Here is a 16,078-nt window from a genome sequence, read left to right on the forward strand (position 1 = left end):
GCTTTTAAGAGGTCAATTATTCTACCTTTAGATTTAGGTGATTTGTCAAACTAAAATTGAAAATCAAATTATACACTTAGATTCCTTCCTTAAGATTTTTTGTTGTGCGACACTTTCCGGAATCAAGTCGAGCTGAGATATTCCGAACAAACCGTTTAAGGAATATTTCCCATCATTTTATTTAGACATGACTTGGGATAAATATATCGACCTAAGAATATTATCTATATTAGGTTACCCGATAATTTTCAAACACCGCTTTTACGAGGCATAAACTGTCAAATTATTTAAAAGTGTGGCATACCTATTTGTTTTACTCTCAAATATATTGAATATATTTAGTGAATATTTATATTCAATTTTTAGTGCCAAATGTCATGCCGATAGATAAAAAAGTGATTTAAATAATGAGCACACACAAACGTGGCTTAAATAAACAATATTCATATTTATGAGAGAGTTTGGTTGCTTGAGTTCTTACAAGTTAAAGAAATGGACTCTTTCAAGAGCTTGCTGATGAAGGTGAATCCAGGGGCACCGAGACCCAAGGACGGAGAGCCCCTCCTTCTAGCACCAAATGATAACTCCTGGTGGCGGGGCTGCTCCTTCGACGCCGTGCCTGGATCTTTCGCTGCCGTGGGGGTGTAGCTGTTGTGGGGTTCCTACAAAATAACACCGAAGGGGGGTTGGGTCTCGCGGCGCCTCCGGTGTGAGAGTAAGAATTCGCTTTTGGGGAAGATGAAGATAGATATGAATGTAAGGTGGTTGTGTGTGTATATGAGTGTGAGAGAGTGATTAACCCCAAAACCTTACCTTCTTGGGCTATTTATAGGCCAAGGATAGGGTTTTGGGGTTGGTACATTTGAATCGTAGCCATTGGTTTTAGGAGCGGAGGACATCTGACTGGAGCGGATGTTTTACACGTGTCAGCACGGGACGAGATGATGAATGTTCTGAGGATTCTCTAACATGTGCCCTGATTATTCTCATGATTGATGGGTGACAGTTATCCCTATCATGTGTTTAGGCAAGTGCCTCACGTGCGGGGTTCTCTCAAGATTGGGCTTGCGGGACTGGGTCAGTCAGGACTAGTAATGTACGGAACTGGACTGAGTTAGGAGTTCAGGTCTAGACTTGCATGAGCTACATGTATTATCAAACGCCAATTCAACAGGGGCTGATTTTTGGAAAATTTTGAACACCACAACAGTGAAGGAGCCTGTTAATGATCTTGATAGTAGCTTTGTGCCCTGTCTATGCATGTTCTGCAATTTTGACCTTACCAAATGAACCAATCCCAAGAGTTTTCCCAAACTCGTAATTCCTTGGAAACTATCCACACTACTACCACTCTGTCCAGCTGAACCATCCATTCTCTTGGGTTGAATTAGGTCAAGTGAAGGGTTGCAGAATGAAAAATCCGATAGATGAAATGGCAGATAATATCTGACAGATAAAACCTCATCCGGCTTTTAGAAATCGCAGCTGTATGGTCTCCTTTGCTTCAGCAATGTTTAATATCATACGTCTAGTTTTGATAAATTAGCATCCCCTATCATAGCACACTGCTGAGCTTTTTGCTCCATGTTTCACCTTTAAAGTACTTACCAGTTTTGATAAATTAAAAAATTATGGGCACCAAAATAAAAATCAGGTTAATATTTTAACTGAGTTTGAACTTAAAACATAGGTGCTTAGACAGACATACAGACTAAATACACACAGATTATTTGCCTGAAGGATTACATATAGAGGCACAGTATAAATTAATGCATCAAAGAGAATAGCAATGGTCAAACAGAAGAAACTAAAACCCATAATTAAAGATGGAGATTACATATTAGAAAGGGGGTGGTAATATGGATCTGGAACAGCTGGTTTAGATCGAATATTTGCTAACATAGAATTAGCAAATTTGTCGCAAAAGAGCTGTTTTTCTTTTGTTCCATTACGGATTTAGTCTTCCAAATTCGCTTCTTCCTTTGCCATGCTTTTGGTTCCTGTTTCGGATTCAGATTCCGAGTAATCAGATGAGCCAGACCAGTCGGTGGATGAAGAGTCACAAAAGGCAAAATTGGGGAGAGCATATTGTTTGATTGGTTCGTACTCAATGTTGGGGTTGTAGCAAAAGAGCTCATCATCTCCGATTCCAGCTTGGATTTTTTCTCTACGAGTTTGAGTTTCTGTCATGATTTCTGTTTCGGTGTCGGTTTCACTTTCGGTTTCGGCTTGGGTCTCGCCTTCGGGTGGGAAGATTTCTGAGTAGGCAAGTTCTTTGGGTATTCTATACATGATGTAAGAGTAGGCAAGTTCTTTGGGTATTCCTTAACTGATGTAGGATTCAATGTTGAATAGTTGTTCTCTTCCACTCCAGCAATGACTAGGTTCTCATTTTGAGCCTCATCTTCTGCCATGGTTTCAGTTTCAATTTCAGAGTCGGGGGCAGAGGCACAGGAGTCTGACCAGTCAGTGGCATCATAATAGGCATATCTAGGGACAGCACATCGTCTAAGTGCTTTGTACTTAACGGTGGGACGTACAACCAGCGCTGTTCCTTTTTGGTTTGAGCAAGGGTTTGGTTTGAATAAGGTTTGTGTGCGCGTCTTCTGTCTGACTAGTAGTACCTGTGAAGCGCGACTAATCAACCAACAATACATAACAAGGAATATTGAAGTTTGTGACAGATTCATAATAATCAGGATGATACAAAACAACCGGAGACTAACTACTACAGGCCTAAATTATGAATCTAAATTTACGGACAGTAGCATCATGACTTTAATAACACATAAAATATACGACATGTAAAATAGTAGAGGTAAGGCCCGCATAAATTATACTCCCTCCGTTCCTAACAATGTTTCCTCTTTGTGTTGGACACGTTTGCGAATACATACTTTTTACTGTTAATATCTTTAATTTCGTATTAGCATTAAATATAAAAACTTTATTGTATTAAAATATTCATAAATACGAATTCAACAAGATCACTCATGACTATATTTGATCTTATAGATTAGATGTAAATTAATAGTCAATCGCTTACCATGAATAGTGTAAGAAGTCAAAATAGGAAACGTATAACGGGACGGAGGAAGTACCTTTTAAGACCCTACTCCAAAAGCACGATACACTAGGGAACCTAGGTCTGGTTTTGTTTATTAAATAGCTTCTTGGGTATATTGTTTAAGATTTCATTTGTAATCATGGTAATTTTACAACACGCACACACTACTACACTAATGATGAAAATTTTTACATAAGCACCGTCGGGAGCCATCTGGTTGCAGCCAACACCGGATTAATATACCATCTTGGAATTCCACTAGTGTAATAAGCATGGGTAGAACTTTGCACGTCCTATTCACTACAAACAATATTTTGTATTCAGATTTTGTTCAAATACCACAAAGCTTGGTTAATAATCATAAATACACAGAAATTATTGGTGTTTGGCTAAACTTGTAAGTTGCTTATAAACTTAAATTTACAGCTTAATGACCTTTTGAGTCCTAAAGTATGGAGCGTTAAACCCATAAACCCTTAAATTCAAAAAACATTCCTTTTCGACCCTATTGTATGTCATTGCGTACCTATCAACCCTTTTTAATATTTTTCTTCCAATAATACCCTTGCCCGATATATACCTCCTAGCCCTTGAAGTTTTAAGTTGTATAATTTATATTCATACCTCCATGAATCATCTAATCCAACACCACTCCATCGCATCTGAAAGATAATTGTAGCTACAATGGATATGAAGAGAACACTTAATGCTGTGACGAAACAATGCCTTTTGTTGCTTATAAAAGACCTGGCTTTAGTGATCAGCTCCACAGTCATTCTTTATATCCAATTCACCCAAAATTTGCAAATGACAGAAGATATAGCTGTATATAAAAGCTCTCTAAGGTTGACAGGAATGGCCATTTTATATCAGCAAAGTTCAACTGATCCAGAAGTTTGCTCAGTGCTTTGATAGCTCAAACTTTAACAAGTGAAAAACTAGTAACAAAACAACGACGTCTGTACTTTGTAACTGATGATGCGGGTTTAGGCATAGTCACCTATACGTTATGCAATTTAGGAGCTCCTGTAGCTACTAGCTGGGCCTTGGACCAAATCCTAGCCAAATTCTAAGTGTGTACAGTGGCTATTGTTAAATAGTTGTAGACCAAGTTACAATAACTTTACTGCAGTAACAAGTCACGAGAAGGTCTGGTCATACTTATCCTAAAAGGTTGCTGTTATCTGAATAAATGAGAACAATGCAACCATTATCAGGTAACCGAGTAAGCATCGACAAGCAAATTAAAACCGGAAACAACACATCCAGACAAACAGAAAATTAAGGAGAACAAAAGAGGGAAATGGGTGAGACTGAGGCCATACATTCAGGAACGGAGCCAAGGCAGAGCAGCATATGCAAGAGGTAGTATTGCGGAAGGGTGCGAACTCTGTAGGCGAAAGAAGCTAAAATCCGGAAATGAGGTTGCTCAGTGGTCAGTGGAGACATTGCAGAAGAAGCGGTTGCCCAAGTGGAAAATATCTCTCCACTGACTGAAATTCCTTCTACTGAACCAGGTGTCGTGTTCCAGTTCCGTAAATGTAGACATGACCTGTTCATTTCCGGGCTTCAAACAATTGTTCTTAAGCAACCCAGAGGGATCATCGTCTAGATGAAAAAGAGGACTTCTTCTTACAAGCCTGACCTCATTATCATCAAATTAATTAAGGTTACCATATCCATTATCCAATTGGGTCGAAAACAAGACACAATCCCTGATAATTATTTTCCAAGTAAACGCACCTATCCTTGACAACAGTTGCACACTCACTCCAGGGATCCAAGCGCGTAAATGCGAGATTGCCAGCAGAGAACACGCAAGGGGTCTCCTTATGAGCATTAAGAGAGGCTGCCTTGCGAAATTCTGGCTCGGGATGATCAATGTCGAAAACCAGAACCCTCAGCTTTAATTCATCTGGAAAACGACATAAGTTATACAACTTAATGTTTCAAGGGCAAAAAGGTATATATCGGGCAAGGATATTATTGGAAGATAAATACGAAAAAGGGTTGATAGGTACACGATCACATACACCGGGTCGAAAAGGAAAGCTTTTGGAATTCAAGGGGGTTATGGGTTCAACACTCCATACTTGGTCAAAAGGTCATTAAGCCTAATTACATACATTTTTCAGCAGATAAGCTAGTTATAAGCCCTTCCCATCACAACCAATTAAGCAGCTAGTTTCGTAGAAAATGTAACTAGAACATCAACTCAATCAGACAACTTGATTATGCATATATCATCACTCATAAATTATAATTAACACTACCAATCGCACATTCAATTAAACACAAACACAAATCCGAATATCTAATATGTATAATTTCAATCATTCATGAAATCAACAAGAATCACATAGTCAGTGTTGCTTCACTAATTCTAACTGGCTTTATAGCCCCCGCTCTAAATTGGGCGAATCGATATTATTTTACTTATTCTTGTTGATAATATTTCATGTTGTCCCCCTCCTAATGATGATGGATTTATTTGTGTATATGAGTAGATTTTTATTGTGATGATATTGGTGCAATAGTGTTTATCTACAATTTACGTAGAGACTTGTAGTGACATTTCTTGTTTTTTACCGTTAAGAACGATCCACGGAAGTTTTTTAGATTTTTTAGTAATTTTACATAATATATTTTTTTTTACATAAGATTTTGTTTTATAATTGTTATTTGAATTTTAGTATTCTTCAATTTTAATTTCCGACCTCAGTAACTCTTTTCCCTCTCTCAAAAAATATTAATAAATTCACATCTCTTGGTTGTATTTCATATGTAAACTTTACCAAGATTATTTATTTCAGCTAATATTATCCGTTCATGTCATAATGACGCAGTAAAATACCAATATAAATCAACATTATCATATATTTTATGAATTATGAAGACCATAAGTTAAAGGTTTTTTTTACATAAATTCACACATACATATACATATATATATGTGTGTATATATATTATATATACATATATATATGTGTGTATTTATATATATATGTATATATATATATGAAAGCCCTTAATTTATTTATTTTTGTGTAAATACAAAAATATAATACTTAAAGTATGACATGGTTAGATATAAATATATATTCAGTTTGAGGTATAAATGGTTGTGATGCACATAATCATATTTAATATATAAGTTTATCTAGTTCATTTGTTTGTAATATTTAATTCGCAAATGTTTATAGTAGATCTAAATATTAGTGTTAATGTGATAAATATGGTATATGCCAGTCAACTGTGTTATTAAAGGTTAGTGGTAGGCTGTGATAATATCATTAAAATTAATGACGAACAATAATATTTTCTAAAAATAAAATTTATTATAATTTAAATGTACTACCACTTTTTATAAATAACATGATTTTGTACTCAAGTTTCTCATGTATTAATATTGTTTATTTTGTTATAATAATAATAATAATATTATAATTATTATTACTATAATATAAATAATAATAATTATTATTATTAGAATTTTTAATATATATGTTTTATAGACCTGCTATTAAAATGAAATATTTTTTCTTTTTAATGAAATTTAAAATTATTACTATTAATATTAATATTTATTTTTACTTTATATTTAAAATACTCTTATTTATATTATTAATTTGATAATTAATAATGTATGTATTCTCGTTTTTAGAATTTAACTTACTTTAAAAATAAGGACAATTTTTGTAGACAAAAAAATTTGAATCATTAACTAAAAGGGAAATTTAATGGAAATTTCATTCGAAGATCAGGTTTTTAATTTTCGGAGCAAATAAAAAGGATAAGACAATACTACGCCATGCCAAATAGAAAAATAAACTGAGGGTAATATAATATTTTTATTGTCTTGCTCTGATAATTAAGAACCTGCTCTGAAAATATAACATCTCTAACTAAATTATTATATATATACATATATACATACATGTTAGGTCACACACACTGTAGAGGGGGTTGAATACAGTGTTTATCACAATCAAATCGAATTAAAGAACACAAGTAACAGAAAACAAGTTTTATTAAACTCTGTTACAATATGAAACTGTACTCTCTCAGTGATGAACAAATTATCACGAGAGCTGCTAGGGTTATATTAAATAATAACTTCGATTATGATAACACATATAGTGTAAACCCTATGTTTGTGTTTATATACTACACAGTTACAAGATAATCGCTAATTGATATTGAATATGATTTTGTATCCTAAAATATATCAACTAGTTATCTTTTCTTCCAAGTATTCTATTCTTCATAGAATTCCTTCTTCATGCATATCTCTTCTTGCGTTTGTCTTGATCTTCTTTCCTGTCAATCAGCCGTCTTCCTTAACTGAAAGTCTCCTTTAGTCCGGATATTATCTTCTGATAAATATCTCCTGATAACTTAAGTTCCGACAACTTAAGTTCTGACTTCAGTATAAATGCTGATTTCCAGTTAAGTACTGATTTGTCCTGTTAAGTAAGATCTGAAAACTAAACACAAATCATATTAGTCATGACATTATCAAATATATCTAACAATCTCCCCCAACTTGTAAATTAGCATAATATACAAGTTTAACAGATATTTGATGATGTCAAAAATATTAAGTACAAATGCATGAGAATTTGACTAGATAACTACAACTTACAGTCCTTGTAGCTTTACCATCTTTAACTTCTGATAACAGCTTCAGTCTGTATACACATCAGAATTTAATCAGTTGTAGATCTTTGACTTGGCTTCAATTACTGATCTCTTTGATATCAGGAGTTGTTCTGAGATAATTCTTTAACAAACATCTCTCAGCATATTCAAGTTCATTAACCATCCTCCTTTTAGCATTCTTCAATTCAACTGTATCTTCACCAATTTGAAAGATAGCAGCCCTGAGATCATTTATTCTAGCTTTTCTTATGTCCTGATCTAGTCTGATCAAATATGCCTTGTCAGACTCAAGATTGAATTCCACAGCTTTATAACCCAAAAGGTAGTTATCATCTTAGCAGAGTTAGGCTTCATCTCGACAATATCACCCTTGTGATCTCTGTACTTGGGACAGTATGTGCTGTCAGACTTTACAGAATAAAGCTTCTTCTGTCTCTGAATTTGAGTCTTCAAATTATTTGCAGCATCATCTGTTAATCTGTTCTTCACTTGAAGTAAGAATAGAACATGTTCTAGTTCCTCATAATACTTCAGTGGTATAGTATTCTGCCTAATATGGTATACCCTTCCATCTGTCATAAAATATAATAAGATGTGTTCTTTCAAGAAGGTATGGTAAACCATCTGTACAGATTCAAGCCGATTCAATCTTTCAGGAGTTGCTCCAACACCTGGTTCACTTAAAGAAGTTGGATCATTGGTTGTGTTCTGTATTCTTCTTTCATCATCACTACCCAATCCAGATTTATCTCTTGCTTCTTTTTCCTGTGACCACTCTTGCTTCAAAACCACTTGTTGTAGTCTTCAAAGGTTGAGCCTGTTTAGTTTTGGTGAATCCTGGTAGGAGTAACTTTGAAGGTTTAACATGAGCAATGTTAGAGGTTTCCTTTTCCTTATCTTCTGATATCAAGCAAACTTGAGCTATGTCAGAGGTTGCTTGCTTCATTGTCATATCAGAACTTACTATATCTTGACTCTGAACAACTTGAGTCATGTCAGAGGTTGTTTGAGAAATCTTCCTTTGTATCAGAGTAAGACTATCATCTTCATTAGATATTTCTTCATCCATAAATGGTACATAAACCTTTACAGGTTCATCAACTTTTTCCTTGCCCTTGGACCTTGGATCTATCTCCATTTGTGATTAGGCCTTCGTTGCCTCAGGATTTGTCCTTTCTTTTATCACAATGCCTTTAACCTTAGGAAGTTTCTTTTCACCAACAAAAGCTTTAGATTTGGAGTTGACTTTTTCTAACTTAAGTCTAGCTTCTTCTTCCTTTAGACTCTCAAAGTCCATTCCTGGATTTTCTTTCAGGAATAACTGTCTTGAAATTTCCTCATCAAATTCCAAATGTTCATCAGAGCTTATCCTTTTACCAGTATCAGAACTTATTCTTTGACTTGTAGTTCCAGCTTTGCTTGATGAAAAACCTTTACTTTGACCATGACCTCCACTGACCTCCACCCATTCCAGAGTTTCCCAGGTCATCTTTTTCATCATCCTTTCCCTTCAGTGACTTAACAATTTTGCATTTGGACTTAATTACTTTCTCCCCCTTTTTGGCATCCGCAGGTAAAAGAAGAGAGAGAAACAATTCCACTGAGGATTGAATCTCATTGAGTTGATTTTGATGAGAAGCTTGATTCTTCAAAATGTCATCAATCTGAGCCTGTTGCTTCTCCTGAGTTTTCTCAATGTACTCAATTCTGTCAAAGGTAGGTTTGAAAAACCTTTTCTTGTTCAGCTTGGAAACCATATCTTGTTGATTTAAGGATTCTTGAATCTTGTCTACCTTGACCTGAGTTACAGATTGTTGACTTTGAAGGTGTCTTGTACTGAGTGTAGTAACCCTAAGCTGTGTCTTGAAATCATCATTGACTAGCATCTCATCAGCCTTTGCCAAGTGCTCAGCAAGTATGTTTGAAGTAGGAATGAAATCAACTTTATTGCATTCCTTGGTCCACTCCCTTCCTCTAGGAATTTCACTCTAAGGTACTGGTGCATCTCCTCTAACAAACTTTTTAACAAGATCAGCTTTTGAAGGAGCTTGTGGAGGTGCATGTCCTGATGGACCAGCTGCATTAGCATCTACATTGACAGCAGCTTCACCAGTAAGTTCAATATTAGCAGCATCGGAACTTATAAAATCAGCATCATCACCATCCTTTGATAAAAGAATAGTATGAGAGGCTATTGAGACTTCAACATCATCCTCTAAGTGCTGATCTCCAACTAAGTTCTGATCAACATCCAAACCTTGATGCCCACCTAAATTCTGATTTTCATCATCCAGATTCAGAATTGGTGTAGAAGGAATATCTTCATTAAAATCAGCATCTAGAATTGGTGTTGTTGGTGGAGTAATTTGAGTTGGTGGAGCTTTTAGATACAAAACCTGAGGTACTTCCAAGTTATGAATGTCAATTTCATCACTTGGCCCCTGGTTATCAGCATGTACTGGAGATACTGGAGGTGTGGGAATATGAGTTGTTTCTGGCTCATAAAGTGGAGAGTGATGAGTTACATGAAGGTCTAGATCAACACTTGGAGAATTGTGAGCTTCAACAGGGTCTTGTGAGATTAGAGATTCCTGACCCCCTTCCTTAGCTGCTGCTTCCATTCCTTTACCAGAATCTGCAGGCCTTTTTGCTAATGTTTTAAATCTTTTAGCTTTTGACGAGACTGTAGGAGCTGCATCATCAGAATTAATTGTTCTAGGCCTTTTCAGGGACTTAGAACTCCCAGTCTCTGTATCTTTCTGAGAAGAGACTTTCTCAGCTGCAGAAATAACAGGTTCTGTAGGTTGAACCTGTGCCTCATCATCTGATTCATCTCTCAAGATGATCCTCCTTCTTTTCTGCTGTGAAACTTTCTTAGATCTTGATGTTGTTGCTCTAGTAGAAGAAGGCTGCACAGGATGTGCTGAAGATTGAGGTTGAAATGAATGTGATGGTTTGAAATATGTCCTGATTGAGGGTTGAGTAGGTTGAGGTTGAGAAGGTTGAGGTGTTTGGGTAAATGTGGTATGGTCTGATGGTTGTTGTGATGGCTGGGATGTGTTGGTGGGTTGAACATCAGGGTAAACAGATATGTAGGTTTGAGGATCAGCATTTACCAGTATCTGTTTTACTAAACGAGGTATCTGTAATTGTCTAACAACTTGTTTCTTTATATCAGCATTTAGCAAGTCATTAAAAGCCCTTTTTGCAAGCTTAAAGGGTGGAATTAAATCAGTGGTAGATTGGGGCTCGTCAGCACAACAAAAAGAATATATAAGCTGACAGAATCTAGCAAAGTATACTACATTCCTATCCTCTGTCATCCTATCCCCTATGAAACCTAACACAACACTTGCAAAATCAAAGTGAGTTTGATGAATAAGAGCATACCCGATTTGTTGACTCATGATTGGAATGGCATCAAAGTTGGAGCACTTATTGGCGAATGCCTTAGTGATACAATCGAAGAAAAAGCTTATTTGCTCTTTTCAATTGTCCAAGCTCTCCTAAACTGCTCTCATAGCTCAAACTAGCCATGAGCTGCTGAAGAACAGGGTTCTCCACTGTTGAGAATATACAGCCTTCTAGTAAGTGAAGAGCTTTACGAACGGCTCCAGCAGTGACCACATATTCAACATCATTGACTTCAAATACGATGCTTGGAGTACCAGTAGCACCACCATCATCAAAAATCCCAATTCGCCAAAACGTCAGTACTTGTTGGCTTGAAATGGCTTGAGGTTGGGTCAAAACATGCCCAATCTCACTATTTTCTAAGAAATCTTGCACAAAGTGCAAATCTGATGGAGCTTTAGCCTTGTTCAAGATTGCAGCATAGTTGTTTGGTACAAACTTGGCTCCATCAATAATTAAATCCTTGGGTGCCATGAGAAATAAGTGAGAAATAAAATTTCCTGTAAGGTGTTTGATAAAATGTCTGTAAAGAAACCGTCAGAAAATGTGAGAGAGAATAAGAAAAGAGAAAGAGTAGAATAAGAATGAAAATAACAGATTTAAAAGTCTTTTATCTCTTTTACTTAGACACCCCACGTGACATCAGTTAATATGTAGTGGAACAGACCTTTACACCTGTCAGACATGCAGTAGTTAAGGCAAAAATTAATGGGCACGGTAAATAAGCAATTATTACTTATCACATGCAGTTTTTCAAGGAGAAAAACTGTCCCACTAACCAAGTAATCCCATTAAATAAATGAATATTACTGCTTTATCTCTCATAAACCAATATTCTGAAAAATATGACTGTTGAGGTAATGACCAAAAATAAACCAAGTAAATAAATACTGCCACGTCAGCATCAGAACTTGATTATTATCAGAATTTAAAAGGTCATCAGAATATGAAACGACTCAGCGACAAAATCTTGAAATAAAGTAAAATTTCATTAATATATCAAATGAATACATTTCATGAAACTTAAATTATATGCAGAAAATTACAAGATTGCCCTAGTCTAAAATCTCTAACATCAACAACCTTAGTCCTAGTCTAAAAGACTGACAAAGCTGACAGTGAAGAGAAACATGATGCTTGCAATTAATTCTTCTTCCTATCTTCAATAAAAAGAATAGCAAGACGAATGATTCTCTCCTGCTGACGAAGAGAACGGAGATGAAGATTTCTTTGGACAGTCAACAAATCATTTTTAATGATTTCTGGAAATTGAATCCAGAGATTAGAAGGAATGTTGTTTATAGGATAACGAGTTTGAACTCCATTGTTCCAGATAGTCACCTTGTCTGAGCCATAGCAGTAAAACCAACCAAACTGAGTCATTGTTTGAGAGAAGAAAGAATTGATTTTTACTGAAGGATTATTGGTCAGTTATATAGACAAGGGAAGACCAAGGGATGCATGGAATGTGAAACGAAAAGAAGTAAAGCCTCGTCTCCCTAGACCGATGAGTAATAATGACAGTCATTGGAAGCTTAAAACAGGAGTTAATGAGCACACAAAACAAGTAAAAATTACTATGCATTCACGAGTACCACTAACCCAAATTATGTTGACTGTTTATATCTCACCCAAACATATTCTGATTTTAAATATGACTGTTTCAGATTTAACCACAAATAAGTCAAGTAAAGAATCAGGATTTAATATTAGAACTTAGACTTTAAGAACTTAACAGTCATCAGAACATGGCTCCTTAACTCGAAAAGTGAATGTCTATTTCTGTAATTCTTCACACAAATACTGATTTCGTTTCTTCAGAACTTAATCATCAGAATTTCCATCATAACTTGTCCTCAGAATTTATGCAACTGACACTTAACCTGTTCATCTAAAATAACATTTATCACCACAGTAATTTTCATCATTCATATGGAGTGTATGTGTTTGCAGTAAGCTAAATATCAAATAAAGATTAAAGTCTGATTCACTTCAGTACATCTTAGAAATAAGGCATAACTAAGAATTTTGCTCAAAATCTGTCATTATTCTGAAGTCTACTATAGAATGAGTTCATGCATGAGTCCACCTCAACTGTTTTGTGCTTATTTTATGCATCTTTTGAAATTCCATCAGTGGCTTCTCAGTGTAAGTGAGTCACGACTGCTTATCAGAATTTATGCTATTATCAGAGTATTTCTCCAGTAATCATAGAGTATGAAAAGTCACCAAGAAAATATTTATTTTGCTTTTCTAATGCATATAACTTAATACCAACAATGCACTTGGGTCATCTCTTCCATATTTTTACTCTAGATCTCAAAGGAGTGCCTGATTTTTTTTTCTTTTTTTTCTTTTGATAAGTGAGGCTTATCAACACTTAGTACATCCATCAGATTTACCAACATCAGAACTTAACAGATAAGAAGCATTATTCTAGTTTTTTTGACTTAGTAACAAGATACACAAAGTAAACTTTAACTAAGCCCAATATCAGAATTTGCTTGTGTTAAAAGATTTCCACACAAACAATTACTTCATACATGGGATCTTTAGTATATTAAAGATTACTAGGTCAGTATCTAGCACAGTTATCCTCATTGGATTGAATAGTCACAGAAACATTCATATCACTATCAGAGTTTAGAAATTTACATCAGACAACAATCAGCACTTTAGCAATTTTTCAATTTAAGCACAAAATACACAAAGATAGTAATATCTGTAAATACTGATCATAAAATCTGATGTATCAGAACGTAAACTAAGCCGATTTAGAGAAAGAACCTGAAACCATTCCAAGTTCATTTACCAATCTTGTAAAAGTAGCTTCACACAGTGGTTTTGTGAAGATATTTGCTAGTTATTGGTCTGTTGGAACAAAATGCAATTCCACTGTACCTTCATCCACATGTTCCCTTATGAAGTGGTACCTAATGCTGATGTGCTTTGTCATTGAGTGTTGAACTGGATTACCTGTCATAGCAATAGCACTTTGATTATCACAGTAAATAAGAATTTTAGAAAATTCTAACCCATAATCCAGTAACTGATTCTTCATCCAAAGAATCTGTGCACAACAGCTTCCTGCAGCAATGTATTTTGCTTCTGCAGTTGATGTGGAAATTGACTTCTGTTTCTTGCTAAACCAAGAAACTAATCTGCCTCCTAGAAATTGGCAGCTTCCACTTGTGCTTTTCCTGTCAATTTTCCATCCTGCAAAATCTGCATCTGAGTAACCTATTAGCTTAAAGTCTGATTCTCTAGGATACCACAATCCCAGATCAGCTGTACCCTTAAGGTACTTGAAAATTCTTTTCACAGCTGTTAAGTGAGGTTCTCTTGGATCTGCTTGAAATCTTGCACAAAGACAGGTAGCATACATGATATTAGGTCTACTTGCAGTTAGATAGAGTAATGAGCCAATCATACCTCTATAATCAGTAATATCTACTGATGTACCAGTATCCTTATCCAATTTTGTTGCAGTGGCCATGGGAGTGGATGCACTTGAACAATCTTGCATTCCAAATTTCTTCAGCAAATTTCTGGTGTACTTGGATTGACAAATAAAAGTGCCTTCTTCATTCTGCTTGACTTGAAGGCCCAGAAAATAGCTAAGTTCCCCCATCATACTCATTTGATATCTTGACTGCATCAGCTTGGCAAACTTTTTACAAAGTCTATCATTTATAGAACCAAAAATGATATCATCAACATATATCTGCACCAAAAGTAAGTCCTTTCCATGGTTGAGATAAAACAATGTTTTGTCAATAGTCCCTCTGTTAAATCCACTTTCCAGAAGAAACTGAGCTAGTGTCTCATATCATGCTCTCGGAGCTTGCTTAAGGCCATAAAGTGCTTTGTTAAGTCTGTAGACATGATTAGGAAATTTTGAATCTACAAAACCTGGAGGTTGTTCAACATATACTTCCTCTTCCAATTCTCCATTGAGAAAAGCACTTTTCACATCCATTTGAAAGATTGTAACTTTTTGTGAGCAGCATAAGCCAAAAATATCCTTATGACTTCCAATCTAGCAACGGGTGTAAATGTTTCATCATAATCAATTCCCTCCTGTTGAGAATATCCTTTTGCAACCAGCCTTACTTTATTCCTTGTAATTATGCCATCACTATCAGTTTTGTTTCTGAACACCCACTTTGTACCAACAACAAATCTATTCTTTGGTCTTGGCACTAGGGTCCAGACTTTGTTTCTTTCAAATTCATTTAACTCTTCCAGCATTGCTTGCACCCAATCAACATCTTGAAGAGCTTCTTCCACTTTCTTTGGTTCAGTCTGAGATATAAAAGAGTGATAAAGACATTCATTTGATGTAGCTATTCTAGTTCTGACACCTGCATCAGGATTTCCAATAATTAAGTCAGGTGTATGTGCTTTAGTCCACTTCCTTGCAGATGGAAGATTTTCTCTAGAACTGGATGCTCCCCCATGATCCATGCTGTCTTCATCAACATTTTCTGATTCTCCCCCTGAAATTATGCTCTCTGTGTTGAATCCTTCAGAATTTGAGTTTCCAGAAATATCAGCACTTGAGTTTCCAGAATTATCAGAACTTGGCCCATCAAAACTTGATGAATCAGAACTTGAAGAGCCTGTTGTAGGTTCTGATGCTTCTTGAAATATGGTTGTATCTTCAGTATGCTCCCCCTGCACATGTGCATCTTCCTTTGGCGTAGTCACCACAGTTTCAATAACATCAGAGTTTAATTCATCATAGTTTGCAGTATCAGGATTTAGACTGTCAAGATTTACAGTATCAGAATTTAAAACTTCATTCTCAAATCTCAGCTGATCATGATCATTGAAATCTTCAAGTCCTGTAATCTTCTTATCATCAAAAGAGACATTGATAGATTCCATGACAACCCTTGTTCTTAAATTGTAGACTCTGAATGCTTTTGTGGA

The 16,078-nt window shown here is 35.6% G+C and overlaps 1 long non-coding RNA gene across 1 annotated transcript; it reads right to left on the bottom strand.

Moving 5' to 3' along the window:
• Positions 1 to 1,762: 1,762 nt before the first annotated feature.
• Positions 1,763 to 5,406, bottom strand: LOC141712769 (uncharacterized). Its single transcript, XR_012571704.1, has 2 exons — positions 3,692 to 5,406; positions 1,763 to 2,624 (listed from the first exon to the last, which is right to left on the bottom strand). It is a non-coding gene; the product is annotated as an uncharacterized LOC141712769 (long non-coding RNA).
• Positions 5,407 to 16,078: the final 10,672 nt, after the last annotated feature.

The sequence above is a fragment of the Apium graveolens genome, chromosome 3 (assembly GCF_009905375.1).
Source record: "Apium graveolens cultivar Ventura chromosome 3, ASM990537v1, whole genome shotgun sequence".
Classification (NCBI taxonomy): Eukaryota; Viridiplantae; Streptophyta; class Magnoliopsida; order Apiales; family Apiaceae; genus Apium; species Apium graveolens.